Source organism: Symphalangus syndactylus, chromosome 10 (genome assembly GCF_028878055.3).
Source record: "Symphalangus syndactylus isolate Jambi chromosome 10, NHGRI_mSymSyn1-v2.1_pri, whole genome shotgun sequence".
Lineage (NCBI taxonomy): Eukaryota > Metazoa > Chordata > Mammalia > Primates > Hylobatidae > Symphalangus > Symphalangus syndactylus.
The window spans coordinates 61,751,822-61,770,955 of record NC_072432.2 but is presented as its reverse complement, the minus strand read 5'-3'; the positions used below and the strand labels follow the sequence as shown (position 1 = coordinate 61,770,955).

At 41.7% G+C, this 19,134-nt stretch overlaps 1 protein-coding gene and 1 long non-coding RNA gene across 8 annotated transcripts in view; one reads left to right on the top strand and one right to left on the bottom strand.

Annotated features, from left to right (window-relative positions):
- The window catches only part of CCDC158 (coiled-coil domain containing 158), a 106,896-nt gene extending 95,203 nt beyond the window's left edge, over nucleotides 1–11,693 (bottom strand). For 5 of the 7 annotated variants that reach the window (XR_008660767.2, XM_055297260.2, XM_055297262.2 and 2 more), the window contains exon 1: nucleotides 10,718–11,693. The gene's annotated coding sequence lies outside the window, so the exon portion shown is untranslated. Of the gene's footprint in view, nucleotides 1–3,981; nucleotides 4,082–10,717 lie in introns of all 7 variants that reach the window. The other 2 variants (XM_055297261.2, XM_063610352.1) reach the window with 2 other exon arrangements.
- Nucleotides 11,694–15,361: 3,668 nt separating this feature from the next.
- Nucleotides 15,362–18,682, top strand: LOC129492228 (uncharacterized). The gene is made up of 2 exons (XR_008660768.2): nucleotides 15,362–15,396; nucleotides 17,868–18,682. It is a non-coding gene; the product is annotated as an uncharacterized lncRNA (long non-coding RNA).
- Nucleotides 18,683–19,134: the final 452 nt, after the last annotated feature.

The window sequence follows — 19,134 nt, the reverse complement described above, 5'->3', positions numbered from 1 at the left end:
TATTATCATGAATTAGAGATCAATCAGAAGCATAAAGGAATGAGTAGGACAGGTATAGAACCACAACCAAATACTGGCAAATCATATAGTAATTCACTATCAAAGACTTTAGTATTAAGCAGGAAACAGCATCCCAGATCAAGGTAAGCAGAACTGAAACTAGGAGTTAGAGAGTAGAGAAAAGAAGAAAGAGGAAGGTTTGGCTTTAGAATATTCTGATATGGAAACCACACTTGTCTACTTCGACGTAAGATGATGAATGCTTGCATTATTCATCATAACTCATGATGAATGCTTGTGTTATTCATAACAGGCTGTTGGAAAGCAGCAGTCCTTCAAAGGGGAATTTTTTTCTTAGAAAATTAGTAGTTTACAGAAGACAGCATAGGTTTATTCACTTAAACAAGAGTTTTTTGTTTTTTGTTTTTTTAAATTTTTAATTAAAAAATTTTATTATTATTATTTTTTACTGCTCCTTGTGCAGCAGGGCTACCCCATAAGCAGTGTGCCCAGAGTAGTCAGGAATTTCACTTCTTTATATATATATATATATTTTTTATTATTATACTTTAAGTTCTAGGGTACATGTGCACAACGTGCAGGTTTGTTACATATGTATACATGTGCCATGTTGTATGGTGACCTGCATCCATTAACTTGTCATTTACATTAGGTATATCTCCTAATGCTATCCCTCCCCACTGCCCCCACCCCACAACAGGCCCTGGTGTGTGCTGTTCCCCTTCCTGTGTCCATGTGTTCTCATTGTTCAATCCCCACCTATGAGTGAGAACATGTGGTTTGGTTTTTTGTCCTTGTGATAGTTTGCTGAGAATGATGGTTTCCAGCTTCATCCATGTCCCAACAGAGGACATGGACTCATCATTTTTTATGGCTGCATAGTATTCCATGGTGTATATGTGACACATTTTCTTAATCCAGTCTGTCATTGTTGGACATTTGGGTTGGTTCCAAGTCTTTGCTATTGTGAATACTGCAGCAATAAACATACGTGTGCAAGTGTCTTTATAGCAGCATGATTTATAATCCTTTGGGTATATACCCAGTAATGAGATGGCTGGGTCAAATGGTATTTCTAGATCTAGATCCCTGAGGAATCACCACACTGTCTTCCACAATGGTTGAACTAGTTTACAGTCCCACCAACAGTGTAAAAGTGTTCCTATTTCTCCACATCCTCTCCAGCACCTGTTGTTTCCTGACTTTTTAATGATCGCCATTCTAACTGGTGTGAGATGGTATCTCATTGTGGTTTTGATTTGCATTTCTCTGATGGCCAGTGATGATGAGCATTTTTGCATGTGTTTTTTGGCTGCATAAATGTCTTCTTTTGAGAAGTGTCTGTTCATATCCTTTGCCCACTTTTTGATGGGGTTTAAACAAGAATTTTAAAACAACCATTTATTTGTAAAGAGGATGCTTAGTACCTCTGTTGCCAATGCTGGTAGTTATTTTGTGTGTATTTTAGAGTAATGAAAATTTGCATTTAAATAATATTTGTAATTCATTTTCACTATTTTAGACTGACTATATATCCTCAATTTGGTCAAGTCATCAGTGTTTCTCTACTTTTGTGACACTATAGGAATTGAAATATTTTTCCTGTGGCCGGGTGTGGTGGCTCACGTCTGTAATCCCAGCACTTTGGGAGGCTGAGGCGGGCGGATCATGAGGTCAGGAGATCAAGACCATCCTGGCTAACACGGTGAAACCCCGTCTCTACTAAAAATACAAAAAATTAGCCGGGCGTGGTGGCGGGCGCGGTGGCGGGCGCCTGTAGTCCCAGCTACTTGGGAGGCTGAGGCAGGAGAATGGCGTGAACCCGGGAGGCAGAGCTTGCAATGAGCCGAGATGGCGCCACTGCACTCCAGCCTGGGTGACAGAGCAAGACTCTGTCTCAAAAAAAAAAAAAAAAAAAAAAAAAAAAAAAGAAATATTTTTCCTATTTTCAGGCATAAAGCTTATGAAATCATTACAGATTTCTAGAAAAAGCAAGTTTTTTTGCTTCAATAAATGATAAAATTGTTAAAAAAAAAAAAAACGCTGCTCTTGGTTGAATTGGGGATCATAACATGAACTTACAAGTGTTTATTTTAAATCTCTGAGTAAAATACAGAGGTGAGATCTTGGCCTCTTCTGATATGCCGAAGGTCTATTATGAACAGTTCTGCCTGATTTAAAATTATGAACAGGTTCACATTAAAAGGAGCCTTACATTTCTATAAAAGTAGTATCTAGGCTGGGCGTGGTGGCTCACACCTGTAATCCCAGCACTTTGGGAGGCCGAGGTGGGCGGATCACGCAGTCAGGAGATAGAGACCATCCTGGCTAACACGGTGAAACCCCATCTCTACTAAAAATAAAAAAATTAGCTGGGTGTGGTGGCGGGCACCTGTATTCCCAGCTATTCGGGAGGCTGAGGCAGGAGAATGGCGTGAACCCGGGAGGTGGAGCTTGCAGTGAGCGGAGATCACGCCACTGCACTCCAGCCTGGGTGACAGAGCGAGACTCTGTCTCAAAAAATAAATAAATAAAAATAAAAATAAAAAGTAATATCTATGTAACTATTCTACTCTAGTTATTTGATTGGAATGTCGCCAAAAAAAAAGGTCTAAGAAACCACAGACCACAAAGAGGGGACTTTTGGAGGAAAATTCCCTAAAGCCTTAGGCTTTGTTATATAGTTGAGATAAAGCGTTTAAAAGCATCTCCTGGGTTCTGACTCCTGCTCCTTGGATTTGAAAGGCCCTGGTGGATGTGCACTTATACTTTTCCTAGTGTGAATAATCCTCACCTTGATTTCTTTTTGTATGGCTACTACTTAAGGCGGACCTCTCCTGTGACTATCATAGAATGAATAACTGATTTAGAATCCCCCCACCTTTTTTTTTTTGAGACAGTCTTGCTCTGTCGCCCAGGCTGGAGTGCAGTGGCACGATCTCGGCTCACTGCAACCTCCACCTCCCAGGTTCAAGCCATTCTCCCACCTCATACTCCTGAGTAGCTGTGATTACAGGCGTGTGGCACCATGCCCAACTAATTTTTGTATTTTTAGTAGAGATGGGGTTTCACCATGGGCCAGGCTGGTCTTGAACTCCTGGCCTCAAGTGATCCACCCACCTCAGCCTCCCAAAGTGCTGGGATTACAGGCATGAGCCACCACGCCTGGCCCAAGTTCTATTTCGATTGGGTGCAAATGACTTATGATGTATGTTCTATTTAGATTCCTGGATTCTTCAACTGACTCAAGCTCCAAGGTTGATGAACCATCCTACCTTCCACAGAAACCTCAGACTGGGCATCTTACAGAACTGACCTGTATTCTTCTAGAACCAGTCTGCAGGTATGTTTTCCTTGGGAAATTCTGAGGTACCTCAGGACTGATTCAAATAAACATATCTGGGCTGTACAATCTCAGAAACACAATAAGGAGAACCATTCATGTTGAACAATATTGTACTACCTGAATTGTTGTTAGCTGCTTATTAACTTCACATGCTCTCAGTGTCTGTTTTCTCAGTCACACTCTTTCAAGTCTCTGGATGTTGTAATCCTAGCTCTGTGATCTACTAGCTGTGCCACCTTGAGAACAATATTTAACCTCTGTATGACTATATGAGGGAGATAAAAAGTATATAGCTTAAAAGGTAAAAGAGTATATACCTCAAAAGAATAAGAGTTAACTGAGATAACTCATGTGCAGGCCTTCCTACACAGTAACTGCAGGCTTTCCTACATAGTAACTGCCTCAACACATACAAAGTACCAAATAATTGGATAGCAATAACATGTATAACAATACTATCTGGCAGGGCACAGTGGCTCACACCTGTAATCGCAACACTTTGGGAAGCCAAGGTGGGCAGATCACTTGAGCTCAGGAGTTAGAGACCAGCTTGGTCAACAGAGTGAGACTCTGTCTTTACAAAAAATGAAAAAATTAGCCAGGCATGGTGGTACTTGCCTGTAGTTCCAGCTGCGTGGAAGGGTGAGGTGGGAGGATCCCTTGAGCCCAAGAGTTCAAGGCTGTAATGAGCCATGATCACCACTGCACTCCAGCCTGGGTGACAGAGCAAGACTCCATCTCAAAAAAACAAAAACCAAAAAAGCATCCCAAAATCCCAATGCTATCTTTATAACTTAAGCAATGTATGTAAACTAACTCATTTTCCCATAATAAAGAGCAATATTAAGTTTTCATATAGGCCCACTAACAAAAGAAAGTGGGTTTAATCTGCATTGACTAAACACAGGGACTATTATAATGTAATACAGAATTAAGCTACTTACGATCATATTTCACTGGTACATAATACCATCTAGCAGGGAGGCAATATGGAAGATGCACAGAACTTAGAGTCAGGAAACTTAATTCTGTCATCGGTTAACTGTGAGAGCATGGGCAGACCTTTTCATATCTCTGAGTCTCAATTTCCATCCTCACTAAATGAAATTACAGTTGTGTTTTTCAAACCCTTCTTAAGCAGTGGAAATGTTTCTTTAAATCTTCTGAGCCCCACACACCCTCCTCTCTGCCCCAGAGACACCTCTATGGAACACAGAGGGCTCCACTGAACATAGTCTGAAAACCACAAAGATAAAGCTCTTGCAGCTTTTATATTGTAGGCCTACGATATATTTATATTCTGGCCTAGGCATCCATCAAGTTCAAGGCTTCAGGTTTTCTAAAACAAATCAGATATAGATACAGATAAAATAGTGTATCAGTTGTATATGTTCACAATTCTTAAATATAACTAGAAGTAAAACAAAAGTTGCCTTAACTTCTGGATATTCTTATTTTCACTTATTCTATTAATACCTGAAAAAACAAAATATTTAAAATCTGCTCATTTATATATATTTCATTAACTGAAATTTATATTTCAAAAGTTCAATTTACAAATTCATGTTCATCACTTAAGACCTTGGCAATACGTAAAAACACACATATAACAATGGCAACAGGAAGTGTTATTTTTTCCTTCTATGTGAAAGTACATTTTAATAGCCTACAGCAGGCCAGGCATGGTGGCTAAAACCTGTAATCCCAACCCTTTGGGAGGTTGAGGTAGGAAGACTGCTTGAGGCCAGGAGTTTGAGATCAGCCTAGGCCACATAGTAAGACCTTGCCTCTACAAAAAAAAATTTTTTAAATAGCCTGTAGTGGCCGGGCATGGTGGCTCATGCCTGTTATCCCAGTATTTTGGGAAGCTGAGGTGGACGCATCACTTGAGGCCAGGAATTCGAGACCAACATGGGGAAACCCCGTCTCTACTAAAAATACAAAAATTAGCTGGGCATGGTGGCATGTGCCTGTAATCCCAGCTACCTGGGAGACTGAGGCAGGAGAATTGCTTGAACATGAGAGGCAGACGTTGCAGTGAGCCGAGACCGTGCCACCACACTCCAGCCTGGGTGACAGAACGAGACTCCATCTCAAAGAAAAAAAAATAGCCTATAGCACTTATCTAAATCATGTTTTTACAACAAAATGTGTTTAATTATATGCTCTCTATTGGCCCAATTGTAATTTTACTGGCACGGATCTCATTGGCACTATCAAGATAATGTAGCAAGTAAACCTACAGGCACATATGACCTAATATCAATATTCTCAGACCTGACCTTTCTCCAGGTACAGTCCAAACTGACTTAAATAGACCAGCTAAATATCTTCTGACCATTTTAACTGCTTTTCACTGTTTGGAAATGCTTTTGACCAGGCAACATCACTTGTGCTTGGTTAGAGAAGTAATTAGGTAGAGAAACTTCTGTCTGGTGAGTCAAAACAGGTCTACATATTTTAAGCAGGTATACCGAAATGATAAACAACCAAGATTTTTGGAATATCTTGGTGGAATGTAAGCAGTTTTTCCATATTTAAAAAAATGAATGAGCCTGTAATCCCAGCACTTTGGGAGGCCAAGGAGGGAGAACTGCTTGACCTCAGGAGTTTGAGACCAGGCTGGACAACAGTGAGATCCTGTCTCTACAAAAAATTTTAAAAATTAGCTGGGTATGGTGGTCCATATCTGTAGTCCCAGCTCCTCAGGAGGCCGAGGTGGGAGTATAACCTCAGCCCAGGAGGTTGAGGCTGCAGTGAGCTGTGATCACACCACTGCACTCCAGCTTGGCAACAGAGTGAGACCTTGTCTCAAAAAAAAAAAAAAAAAAAAGGAAAAGAAAAAAATGAATATATTCTATGTGCAGAATTCAGACTAATGAATGGAAGTAAAGAGAGGCAGAGTTTAGTTCAAGGTGGAGATGGATTTTCTAAAGACTAGAGCACCCTGAATATATATGTGGAGGGCTTCCTTGAGAGGTGTTGAAGATAAGAATGGGTGAGCACTTGTTGAAATGGCAACTGCCACTGGTATTCTTTCTTGGGTAGAGTGTTGGACTAGAAAAATCTCTAAAATCTTCTCCAATTTGGACATTCTATGATTTCCCATGGAAAACATCCAACAAAAAGCTGACCCAAAATATGATGACTTCTCACAGGTGATGTCAGTCAACAGCAAAGCCAGATAGGAACAATTCTACTGCTTCCAGCAAGTTTCATGCTATTTTGTTAAAAATGTTTGGCTCTAGATAAATTAGAATAAAGTTTTTACTTTTCTTTTTTCTTTCTTTCTTTTTTTTGAGACAGGGTCTCACTTTGTCACCCAGGCGGCAGTGCAGTGGTGGCTCAAGTGATCCTTCCACCTCAGCCCCCCAAGTAGCTGGGACTATAGCCGCACACCACCATGCCTGGCTAATTTTTGTATTTTTAGTAGAGACAGGGTTTTGCCATGTTGCCCAGGCTGGTCTTGAACTACTGAACTCAAGGGATCTGTCTGTCCCAGCCTCCCAAAGTGCTAGGACAGGGATAAGCCACCATTCCCAGCTAAGTTTCTTTCCTTTAACATTTCTGCATATATGTTTACAGTCGTATTAAATTCATCTTATCCCAAATCTGCTCTTTTCATCTCCTCACTAAACCTTCTTTCTTGGGTGTTTCAAATATCTTCATCAATTCAAATTCCATATCCAGTTAATCACCATATTCTGTTAAGTTTAAATCTGTAATATCTTTTAACTCAGTAAAGAAGACTTAGGTGGGGTCACAAGTCATAAGGACAGAATTCTTGAATATGCAACTTAGTTCATTTTACTCCCGTTGTATTTTTATGCTTTCATCAGCTCTTGACAGGCCTACTACAAAGTATCTCAAAATGATCTTTCTAGCTTTAGTTTCTTAAAATCATTAAAAGTTTCCTATAAAACCAGAGCCATCTTGCTGTCTTGCTCAAAGACTAAGGTTTGAACTAAGACTAGCACTCTTAGGCTTGTTCTTTAGATCTGGCCTAACCCACTTACCAGTTCATTCTCTGGCCACTCCCCTGACATATATTGTGCCCCAGCAGATGTCTTACTTGCTGTGTCCTCAGTGGGTCATGCTCTTTTAGGACTCTGCTTTTATTTGTACTGTTCTTTTTGTCCCTCCTTACCCTTCTGGCAAAAACCTCTCCAGTTTGGCTTTTAGGGATATTACTGGTGGCAATGCACATTGATCCAGTTTTAAATTTCAACATTCTAATAAGAAAAAAAGAAAACCACCCAATGTCTCTGAAAAAATAATGCAGGGGACTATATTTGGAGGACATGCTCCCCTTACTCTTCCCATATCAAAAGTGGCAAGCTTCAACTAAAGAATTCATGCATACAAAGCACTTAGCACAGGGCCTGACGCACGTAGCAAGCCTTTGATAACTATTAATTACTGTTGCTGGCATTTAGATAGTTTACAATATGTTATTGCTATGAATATAGTGTTTCTATAAATACTAGAAATAGAGCTGTTTAAAATCAAGACCAATCAAGTTTCCACCCTCATGAATTTATATTCCAATGAGGAAAGAAAGGCATTAAGGGGAAAAAAATCACAAATGTAATTTTGGAGAGTTGTCAAGTACAATAAAGAAAATAACAAAGGATAGTGGTATAAAAAGAGAGGGAGTTGAGACTCCTGATATGGTTTGGCTGTGTCCCCACCCAAATCTCAACTTGAACTGTATATCCCAGAATTCCCATGTGTCATGGGAGGGACCCAGGGGGAGGTAATTTTCTCTTGCTGCCGCCATGTAAGAAGTGCCTTTTGCCTCCCACCATGATTCTGAGGCCTCCCCAGCCACGTGGAACTGTAAGTCCAATTAAACCTCTTTTTCTTCCCACTCCCGGGTATGTCTTAGCAGCGTGAAAACAGACTAACACAGCTCCTCTAGTTAGGGTAGGTGAGGGGAGGCCTTTCTAAGGAGGTGACATGGAACTGAATGACAGAAAGGGGTCAGCCTCACAGGGGCCAGGGGTAACTTCTTAAAAGAAATGCCATCACAAAGGCCCCAAAATGAGAAGAGCTCAGTGTTCACTGACTCCCAAGGAAGAAGGCTAATGAGGCTGCAGGGTAGCTAAGTGGGGATGAGAGGGCTTCTAATGGAGGCCAACTATGTGTCATGCCAAAAGGAACACTGTGCTTATCACTTCCTTTCCTACACTATCCTGAGAAGATGTCAGTGAGGTTGGCGGAGATAAAGCTCATGGTGCCTTGAAAAGGCCACCTACTGAAGACTTTGGGGCTTATTCTAAATGCAACGCAAAGCACTGGAGGATTTTAATCAAGGGCATATGATCCTCCAGAGGCTGAGTAGAGAATACACTAGGAGAAGCTGGGGCCAGTTATAAAGCCATTGGAGCAGCCCAACAAAGGGACTAAAACCCAACTCTGAAGTAGGCCAGTCATTAAAAGTAGATGGTGCTAGGGTTGGGAATGGGGATTGACTACAGAAGCATACAAGGGATCATTTTTGGATGATGGAAATGTTCTAAAACTGAATTGTCTGCTGATTGTACAATTCAGTAAGTTTATTAAAAATCACTGGACTGTCCACTTAAAACAGGTGAATTTTATGGTATGTAAATTATACCCTATAAAGCAGTTTGAAAAGAGCAGATGTGGGGAGTGTATTAGTCTGTTTTCACGCTGCTGATAAAGACATTCCCAAGACTGGGTAATTTATAAAGAAAAAAGAGATTTAATGGACTCACAGTTTCACATGGCTGGGGAGGCCTCACGATCATGGAGGAAGAGCAAGTACGTGGCGGCAGGCAAGAGAGAGCTTGTGCAGGGGAACTCCCCTTTATAAAACCATCAGATCTTGTGAGGCTTATTCACTATCACGAGAACAGCACAGGAAAGACCTGCCCCCATGATTCAATTACCTTCCACTGGGTCCCTCCCACAACACATGGGAATTGTGAGAGCTACAATTCAAGATGAGATTTGGGTGGGGATACAGCCAAACCATATCAAGGAAAGTGGGAAGTGTAAATTAGCTGCCTGGGTCCCAGAAGTGAATCATTAAACTTGAACACTGAATTTTCCTGTATCCTGAAAACTCCAAAGTGTCTTTATTCCAGATGACTAGCCATTGCTTTTAGCCATATTTTAACACATGGAAGCACTTCTGCATTCCCTCTTTTCCCCAGGTCTGGACCTCAATCCCCAGGTGTCTGCAACTCTTACTTGATATACACATGATGGATAATCAACAATGATTCAGCTAAGGTAAGGACAACGCCTTTGCCACTTTTTACCTTTATTCTTTTTAGCCAGAGCAAATAGTGATATATTAATAGGAATACTCTTAAAAAATTGCTTTAAATGCCAGACTACCTCCTTCCTATGCACCACTTAAATTTCTTTTCTTACCAAATTTCCTACTCAAATCCTTTCTTTAGGGTTTACAGGATTCAGATAAATATACAGTGATCTCCACTACTGTACCCCACTACTGACCCAGCTGAAGACCTGTAAACTATTCATCAGTACAGCATGCTATGTGATTTATGAGCATGCTCATATGTATTAGTTCCCTACAGTTTCCATAACAAATTTTCAAAACTCGGTAGCTTAATAGCAACTTATTCTTTCATAATTCTGGAGGCCAGGAGTCCCAAATCAGTCTCATGGGAAAGAAAGCATGGTGTTGGCAGGGCTCCCTCCCTCCCTCTGGAGGCTCTGCAAGAGAATCAGTTCCTTGCCTCTTCTAGCTCTGCTGGCTGCCAGGCATTTGGTGACTTGTGGCTACATCACTCCAATATCTGCCTCTGCGGTCATATTGCCTTCTCTTCGGCCTATATCAAATCTGCTTCTCTCTCTCTCTCAGGACCTTTGCGTTTGCATTTAGGACCCACCTAGATAATTCACGATAATCTCTCCATTTCAAGCTACTTAATCAAGTATGCAAAGGCACTTTTCCCTTATAAGGTAACATTTATAGGTTTCAGGGATTAGGACCTGACATATTTGAGTGGCCACTGCTCAGCCTACCATATAATTTGGGGCCATCTAGCTGGGGGACGAGTGGATCACAAGAGGCCCTATTTAATAAATGGTGGAGGTCTAAAGTGGCTCACTCATAACATACTAGATAACACTAAGTCCTCATTGTAAACGCACGACAACAGTAAGGGCTTTGCATACATACAAATAAATTGCTGTCCTCAATTTGTTTTGGGAGTATAATATTAACTCTATGGCATGGAAACAATTTCACCCACAACACAAGAAAGATAACCGCACTAAGATTACAAGCAATGAGCTCAGTACAGAGATAGGAGGACCACATCTGTCTCAGCACTCCTGCACCCTTACCTGATGAGCTTCCGCACAGAGAAACAGTCCTACCTAGCGTGTCTCTGGGATATGTGGAAGCCCAGGTCCTTTCCGCCCTGCCCCGCCCCCACAACGCCTTAATCTTCTGCTAAGAGAAGCAGCAAGAACTGGTTGCCAGTCAAAAAACATGGGCAACAGCCGACCTCACTTCTACTTTCCCCTGACGTTGGAGTTCAGCATGAGGCACAAACAAAACCTGGAGCAGCCTGAGTGGGGCCTGGAGCAGGGTGCTGTGGAAAAGGATGGAGACTTTCCAGAACTCATTGTGTTGCTGATTGATGCTGATAATGGGGGAAAGCTCTGACCCCCACATGTGGTTTAAAGACAGGGCTCAAGCTGAAAGGGCCCTTGCGCCGGCGTTTAACACCATTCCGTCTGGGATGCGAGGCTGTCCTCTTTACCACCAAGTCTTCCCCATCTCCTCCCCCTGTTCGCGGCAGCGCGGTAGACACGGAGACAGCAGCAGTCACGTTGAGGCAGGTTACTCGGTGATTCTCTTCCCCACAAATCAAATCACTTTGCGCAGGCTCCTGTGTTCTTCAAGGTCCAGGTTTCAGCGCCACCGTCCCCAGGGGTCTTGCAATCCCCGAAAACAACAGCAGTTCATTCCAGTAAAGAAACAATTTATTGGGCATCTTCCATGTGCAGAACAAACACAAGGCACTGAAAGATTCCACAAATGAACACGAGTCGCTCCGGGTCCTCAGAAGAACCCCACTCCTACCTCATCATCCTCGTCTCCCGGGCCGCGCCCGGCTTGTACCTGCAACCAACACCTAATCCTAAGACACCGGTCGCATCTTCGCGGGGCGCCGGCGGGCGCAGCGGCCCCAACTGCGTCGACCTGGCGGCTGGGACGGGGCGGCTCCCCACTCTCTGCCCCTAGGCCCCGCGGAGGCTGCGGGGCGGCTCCTCCTCTTCGGCTGCGGCGCCGGAAGCTGCCCGCGCTCGTCACTCCTCGCGGCTGTGGCGCCCGGGACGCTGCCCCGTTCGCGCGAGCCGCGGGGGCTACGGTTAGGACGCTCTGCGAGGCTTCGTAGTGGAGGGGGAGGGGAGGAGGGGGGTGCTCGGCCGCTGCCCGGCGGGGACTCCTCCCGCGCCTGCGACTCCGCCCGCCGGACGCCGTCGCCGGGGCATCCGAGCGCCAAAGTCCCCACCACCGCCCGGGCTCCCTAAGGAGTGGGGGTGTACCCAGCCCGGAGTCAAATCCTGGAGCCCTTTCCCAGAAACTACCCTGTGTTCGGACCTGCACCCGGCGCCCTCTGCCGCTTCTCCCACAGCCTCCTAACTGGTCTCCGACCTTACTCTTGCCCCCACCCGAGCGCCTCGGGCCACTCTCGTAGCTGTCCGCACCGTGATCTTCCCAGATAACTCACTGACCCGCACCAGTCCGAGCTCTTACCTGCCTAAGAGTCAAGCCCAATCTGGAGTTGCCCGCCGGGCCTCCTCCTCTGACACCCCCACCTGGCCTCACCTCACCCCACCTCCCATTCCCACTCCGGGCATTCCCATTTGACCATTTCAAGTTAACAGAATTCACATTTTGCAGCTCTGTTTTCTCTGTCCCCGAATGTTTTTTAAGTTCAAACGTGTTCTCTGCATAGCTGACCCTTCTGCCTCTGGAGACTTGTTCCCTCCGCTGTGCTACAGTTACCCTCTGTCGTTATCTCTGATATAGAATTTATCAGATTTTTGCTGCCCAAATTATCGATCAAATGGAACGCGTCCAGAAAGGCCAGTGTCTGATAGATGCAGCCTGAGGCATTTAATTCTACTAGCAATCACATTGTGCAGACACCTACAGCAAATAACTTTTTATGTATAAGTTGATAAGAAATATTAGTAAGTCTTACATTAAATAATGTAGCTACAAATTTTAATAAAAATAGATTAAATGCCATTAAAGATTTTTTATCATATCTTTGTAGTTAATCCATTTATTGGCTCAGAGAGATCTAGGATTAGCTGTAGAATCGAGCATTTTAACAGGAAGTGAAACCGTAAGTATTACATAGAAAGGTAAATAGGTTTTGTGGTTGGACAAAAAGCAATTTCTAATTTTTTCTTTTTTCTATCCAAACATGAGTGTTCCAATGACATAAAAATATTTTCCATACCTAATACATGGTTTCCATTGGTGTCTCATTTTGTGCTTGTACCCTGGACACACACAAAAAGGTTTTTTTTCTTTTCAACGTCTTTAATTAAAATGTGTGTTAATTAGTGTAGATGAAATTATCTACACCCACGTATATGTACGAAAAGTTATGTGCCCCTGATTTTACTATAGAATTCATCACATTTTGAAATGTCCTTCAGTTTTACAACATTTTGAAAATATTATATTAAAAACAGCTTCTTAGCTTTTTAAATAAAGAATTAAAAGATCGAGAAAGGGATCCAAAGTCCTTTTCCATTCATTCATTCATTCATTCATTCATTCCACCAATATTTATAGGGCACCTACAACATGCTATGTGTAGGTTGTGAAAATAAAGCTGGGAACAAATACAGTCCCTACCCTAGTAGTGCTTACATTCTTGTAGAGGAAGACGAGCAATGCACGAATAGACAAGTTCAAATATGCCAGTGGGGGTAAGTGTTGTGGAGACAGAGGTAGGAGATTAGGGAGTGTGGGGTTGCTGTTTCATAGTGTGGTCTTGAGAAGGTCTCATTGATAAAGTGACATTCAAAAGAGACTTGTAGGGCTGGGGGAAGGGATCTGTGTAGATATTGTGGGACAGAGCTTTCCAGGCATTTGGTTGGTGTGTTTGAAAAAACCCAGAGGCTAGTGAGGACTGAGCAGAGTGGATGAACAAGCAGAGGTTGGGGCGTTGTGGTCATTTAGGGCCCAAGTCACCAAGAGCTCTTTAGTAAGAGTCCATGCCTAGGTCCAAGGTTGTTTTATCTCCCTTCACTGGTTCCTACTCTGCACTAGGCCCTGTGCTGAGCACTGGGGAGATACAAAGAAGCTCCAGTTTCTGCCCTCAAGGAACCAGTGTCCCTCCTAATGTCAATCCTAATGGTGGCTGGGGTTTGTGAGGATGCAGGAACATGGAACCCAGCCCTGATGTGAGCTGTGGCACTAGCTTGGGTTTCATCTGCAAAATGTGAGATGTAGAAATATCAGAAGGGGCTTTTCTAACTGAAGAAAAAGAAACAAGAAAAAGCCCTATGATTCTATAAAATCAAAGCATAGAACTTTATCTTAATACAAAAACTTTTGTTAAAATTGTGTCAGAAAAGTACTTCAGACATAATATACATAATGCATGTACAGGGTCACTTAAAATTTAATTCACAATTTGCTAAGTTTAAAAAAAGTCTTGATTCACCCAACACAATGAGCTTTGTAAACAGGTGGTACTTAGGAAAAAAATACATATTTTAATTTAGCATATGGTATAGATTATATGAAATTACTTTAACCATTGTGTTTCCTTTATGATTTAGACCTTGAAACTTTTCTTTGGCCAAAGATCTTCAAAACTAAATACAGTGTTAAAGCAGAGTTACAGAGCAGCCTGGATTAGGGGGATAGATATTTTCCTTTCCTGAGTATGGTTTAAAACTTTTTGTTGTACATTTTATAGGGCAACTACTTTTCCCCAGTGCCCAGTACAGAGCTGGACATATAGAAGTCATCAATATATATTCTGGTGGAGGGGATAAGTGGCAAGTCATCTCTAATACATAGTATTAGTATGCAAGTACACAGAGCATAAAATATTAAAAGACCATGCAGTTAATGTTCTGACATTCTTCTCTCCACCAGTGACACAAGGAGAGAAATGTATCTAATTAGAAAGCTTGAGTTCAATAAACAAATATTTATTGAGCACCAACTGTGTATCAGGAACATCAGTGAACAAAACAGACCCAAACCCTGCCCTCATGGAACTTAGACGTTTCAGTGGTGGGGGACAGATCATAAATAATCACCATGACAGAATTAATGTACTAGAAGGTGGTAAATGCCACGGGGACAAAGGAAGCAGGGAAGGAGAAGAGGAAGTGTGGGATGGATTGTGACTGAGTCCAAACTTGTTCTTCTTGCCACATGGCATCAATAAGTCAAGAAACAAGGAGGTGGAGGAAGGAAAGCGACTTTATTTTGGGGAGCCAGGAAACCAAGAAGATGCAGACCAATGTCCTAAAGAACCATCTTAGAATTATGCGAGCTTTGCCTTGTCTTTTATGTTTAAGTGACAGGGAACCGCAGACAACTGGGCACCAACAAGGGTCCAGGGGAAGTCTGTGAAACTTCTTTGTCCTTGGGTAATGTTCTCTCATGTAACGATAGCCAAACCTCCTTGTTCCTGTAAACCTTTAACAAAACATAGTTGTTTATATACTTCTTCTTTAATCCTAGGGTTAGTTTCTAAGACTACATGATTGCAGTTTTTGCATTGTATCTTAGTGCTCTAAAATTATCCTAACCCATGTGCAGGAATGGGTATCCCCTTAAATAAAAAATGGAGTTAGTTATGTTAGTTCTTTTACTGTTTCGCTGTTGCAGTATGGAAACAGAGCAGAGAAGGGCGCCTCCAGGTGTGAGCAGAAACTTGAAGGAGGCAGGGAGCAGCCATGTGGCTCTCTGAGGAACAGCATTTCCAGGAGGAATTGTGATTGTATTTCTGGGAACATATCTTGGCAGGGTCAGTAATTTCTAATTTGAGACTACTTTTGAATTAGTTGTAAAAGAAGACCTTTCATATACCATCTTAATTTAAAGAGTAGAAATGTTTCTATTCTTTGGAGCTGATTGAGGTTTTAAAAATCAGCTTTTTTGAGTTATACTTCATTTCCAATACAATTTTTTTTTTTTTTTTTGAGACTGAGTCTTGCTCTGTCACCCAGGCTGTAGTGCAGTGGTGCGATCTTGGCTCACTGCAAGCTGCACCTTCCGGGTTCACGCTATTCTCCTGCCTCAGTCTCCTGAGTAGCTGGGACTACAGGCACCCGCCACCATGCCTGGCTAATTTTTCTTCTTCTTTTTTTTTTTTTTTAACTTTTATAAGAGATGGGGTTTCACCGTGTTAGCCAGGATGGTCTCGATCTCCTGAACTCATGATCCGCCTGCCTCAGCCTCCCAAAGTGCTGGGATTACAGGCATGAGCCACCGCACCTGGCCAATTCATTCATTTTAAGTGTACTTTTTGTGCGTGGAAGTCATAAAAATCAAAGTTTTTTTCTTGTCGATATGATGACAAAATATTTAATAGAATGCTAAAGATCAACAATCTTGGCTGGGCCTAGTGGCTCACACCTGTAATCCCAACACTTTGGGAGGCTGAAGTGGGAGGATTGCTTGAGGCCAGGAGTTTGAGACCAGCTCGGGCAACATAGAGAGACTCGGTCTCTATTTTCTTTTAAAAATAAAAATTTAAGGCCAGGCGCGGTGGCTCACGCTTGTAATCCCAGCACTTTGGGAGGCCGAGGTAGGCAGATCACAAGGTCAGGAGATCGAGACCACAGTGAAACCCCATCTCTACTAAAAATACAAAAAAAATTAGCCAGGCGTGGTGGCGGGCGCCTGTAGTCCCAGCTACTCGGAGAGGCTGAGGCAGGAGAATGGCGTGAACCCGGGAGGCGGAGCTTGCAGTGAGCCGAGATCGCGCCACTGCACTCCAGCCTGGGTGACGGAGCGAGACTCCGTCTCAAAAAAAAAAAAAATAAACAAATAAATAAATAAAATAAATAAATAAAAATTTAAAAGAAGAATAACAGGCTGGGCGCAGTGGCCCACGCCTGTATCCCAGCACTTTGGGAGGCTGAGGCAGGTGGATCACTTGAGGTCAGGAGTTTGAGTCCAGCCTGGCCAACATGGTGAAACCCCATCTCTACCAAAAATACAAAAAATTAGCCGGGCGTGGTGACGTGTGCCGGTAATACCAGCTACTCAGGCAGGAGAATCGCTTGAACCCAGTAGGTGGAGGTTGCAGAGCCAAAATTGCGCCACTGCACTCCAGCTTGAGTGTCAGTCTGTCTCAAAATAAACAAATAATAACAATCTTTAATAAAATCATTTATATTGTTATCACAATGGTATAGTTTACAATCCTAGACAAAACCAGCAAATGTCTTTTTAGATATGGGCTCAGAAAATGGAAGTAGTATAAGATAAACCATTTATTTTCTGTGAAGGGAAAATATTCAAATTGGCAGCATATAAATTTTGATTCACAGATTGTTTTGGAATGCTTAAATAAAGATAACATTAGTAGAGGTATAAACATGATGGAAACCTTCAATAGCAAACAAAATACATGTTTTATAACATGAAAATCAATGAGTAAACAACCAAAAAAAAAAACAGGTGAATAAAGCAAGAAAACATATGTAAGTTCTTTTCTTTGTGTTGTATTAGTATGTAATTATTTTTACTATCCTGTCTATAATTCATTGAGCTTTTTGAATCTGTGGTTTCTTTCAAAGGTCTGAAAAACCCTAAATTTTATGTATATATAAATTGAGAGAGAGAGAGAGAGAGACAGAGACAGAGGTGGGAGTATTTATTACAGAGTGGGGAGAGAGAGAAAAAGACACAGAGAGAGACAGAGACAGAGAGATGGGGGAGGGGGATTTATTATAGGAATTGGCTCACACAATTTTGGAGGCTGAATTCCATGACATGCCCTCTACAAGCTGATGACCCAGGAAAGCTGGTGTTGTAATTTAGTCTAAATTTAAAGGGCGGGAGAAGATGATATCTCAGCCTGAGAGAGTTTAAGTGTGCTTTTAAGTGATGAGTTTTGAGAAATGTGTATACCCAGTAACGAACGCTTAGGTCAAGATTTCTGTCTCCCCAGAAAGTTCCTTGTGTTCCTTGGCAGTCATTCTCTCCCGCAACACTGATACGGGTTTTTAAAAATACAAGTCTTTTTTTTTTTTTAATTGACAAACTCTTTTACAGACTGATGAAAAAAGGGGATAGAAGTAGCAGATGGAAGTCAGATAGCTAATAAAGGGAGATTGCCTGTTCTCCTCTAGGCCTTGTTTCTGCCTTTGAGATCATTGTCATTAGCATCTTTGAAGCCAACTAATCCTTTATCATAACCTTCTTTTGTTGAAGATCTCAATACTGTTGTTTTTACTGAGATATATTCTTTCTTTCTTTTTTTTTTAGAGTTTCACCCTTGCCACCCAGGCTGGAGTGCAATGGCACCATCTCGACTCACTGCAACCTCCGCCTCCCAGGTTCAAGTGATTCTCCTGCCTCAGCCTCCCGAAGTAGCTGGGATTACAGGCGCCCACCACCATTTTCTTATTAAGATCTTTTACTTCTATTTAGGAAGAAATAGTATAAGTTTATGGATATATTTCTACCAATTTTTAAATAATAACCAACTACAGTGACTTCTATAACAGTTGTGACTTCTGTCAGGGATCTAATATCAAGTATGTGCCATCAGATATTATTATTATTTGGATCTTTATGCATCTGGCAGTTTTCTGACTTTTCACTACAACCATGCTTACCATGATTAAGTGATGAATAATGATCTAATTAATCATAGTGTCATGTTTTACACTTCTTTACCTTTTATAAGCACTTTTTAAACTTACTGTGGTAAAATATACATAGGATAAAATTTATCTTTTTAACTATTTTCAATTGTACAATTCCATGGCATTCACATAGGCATATTGTTATGCAACCATTACCACCATCCATATCCAGAACTTTTTCACTTTTCCAGACTGAAACTCTGTACCCATTAGACATTAACTCCTTATTCCCTCGTCTCTCATCCCCTGAAAACACCATACTACTTTCTCTTTCTGTCAGTTTGACTACTCTAGGTATCTCATATAAATGGAATCATACAATATTTGTCCTTTTGTGTCTGGCTCATTTAACATAGTGTCTTCAGCCTTCATCTATGTTGTAGCATATATCAGAATTTCATTCTTTTTTTAAATAAAAAAGGATTTAGATCACAGATTGCATTCATTTTTAAGTCTGGAAAATATTTCATTGCATGTATATTCTACATTTGGGCTATCTATTCATTTGTCCATGAAGTCCTTCAGTTGTTTAAAAACTAAGTTTATTGAGCTATAATTTCCGTTCAATAAACTGTATACATTTAAAGTGTACCATGTGATGAGTTTTGGCATACATGTATGCACTTGTGAAACTACTGCTTCAAGCAAGACATGGAGCATTTAGATCATTCCCAAATAATTTGAGTTGATTGTGTTTTGATAGTTTTGCCACCAACTTATGATATTTGGTGAAGCAAATGCTATAAATTGCATATTCAGCGTCTATCCCCCCTTCCTCCTTTCTCAAGAACCCCAGTATTGAACACAACATTCTACAGAGCCCTGTGCTTCAGGGGAAGTTCTAGTAGGTAGATCTGGATTAGTTTAAATCTAATCTTTGTGTT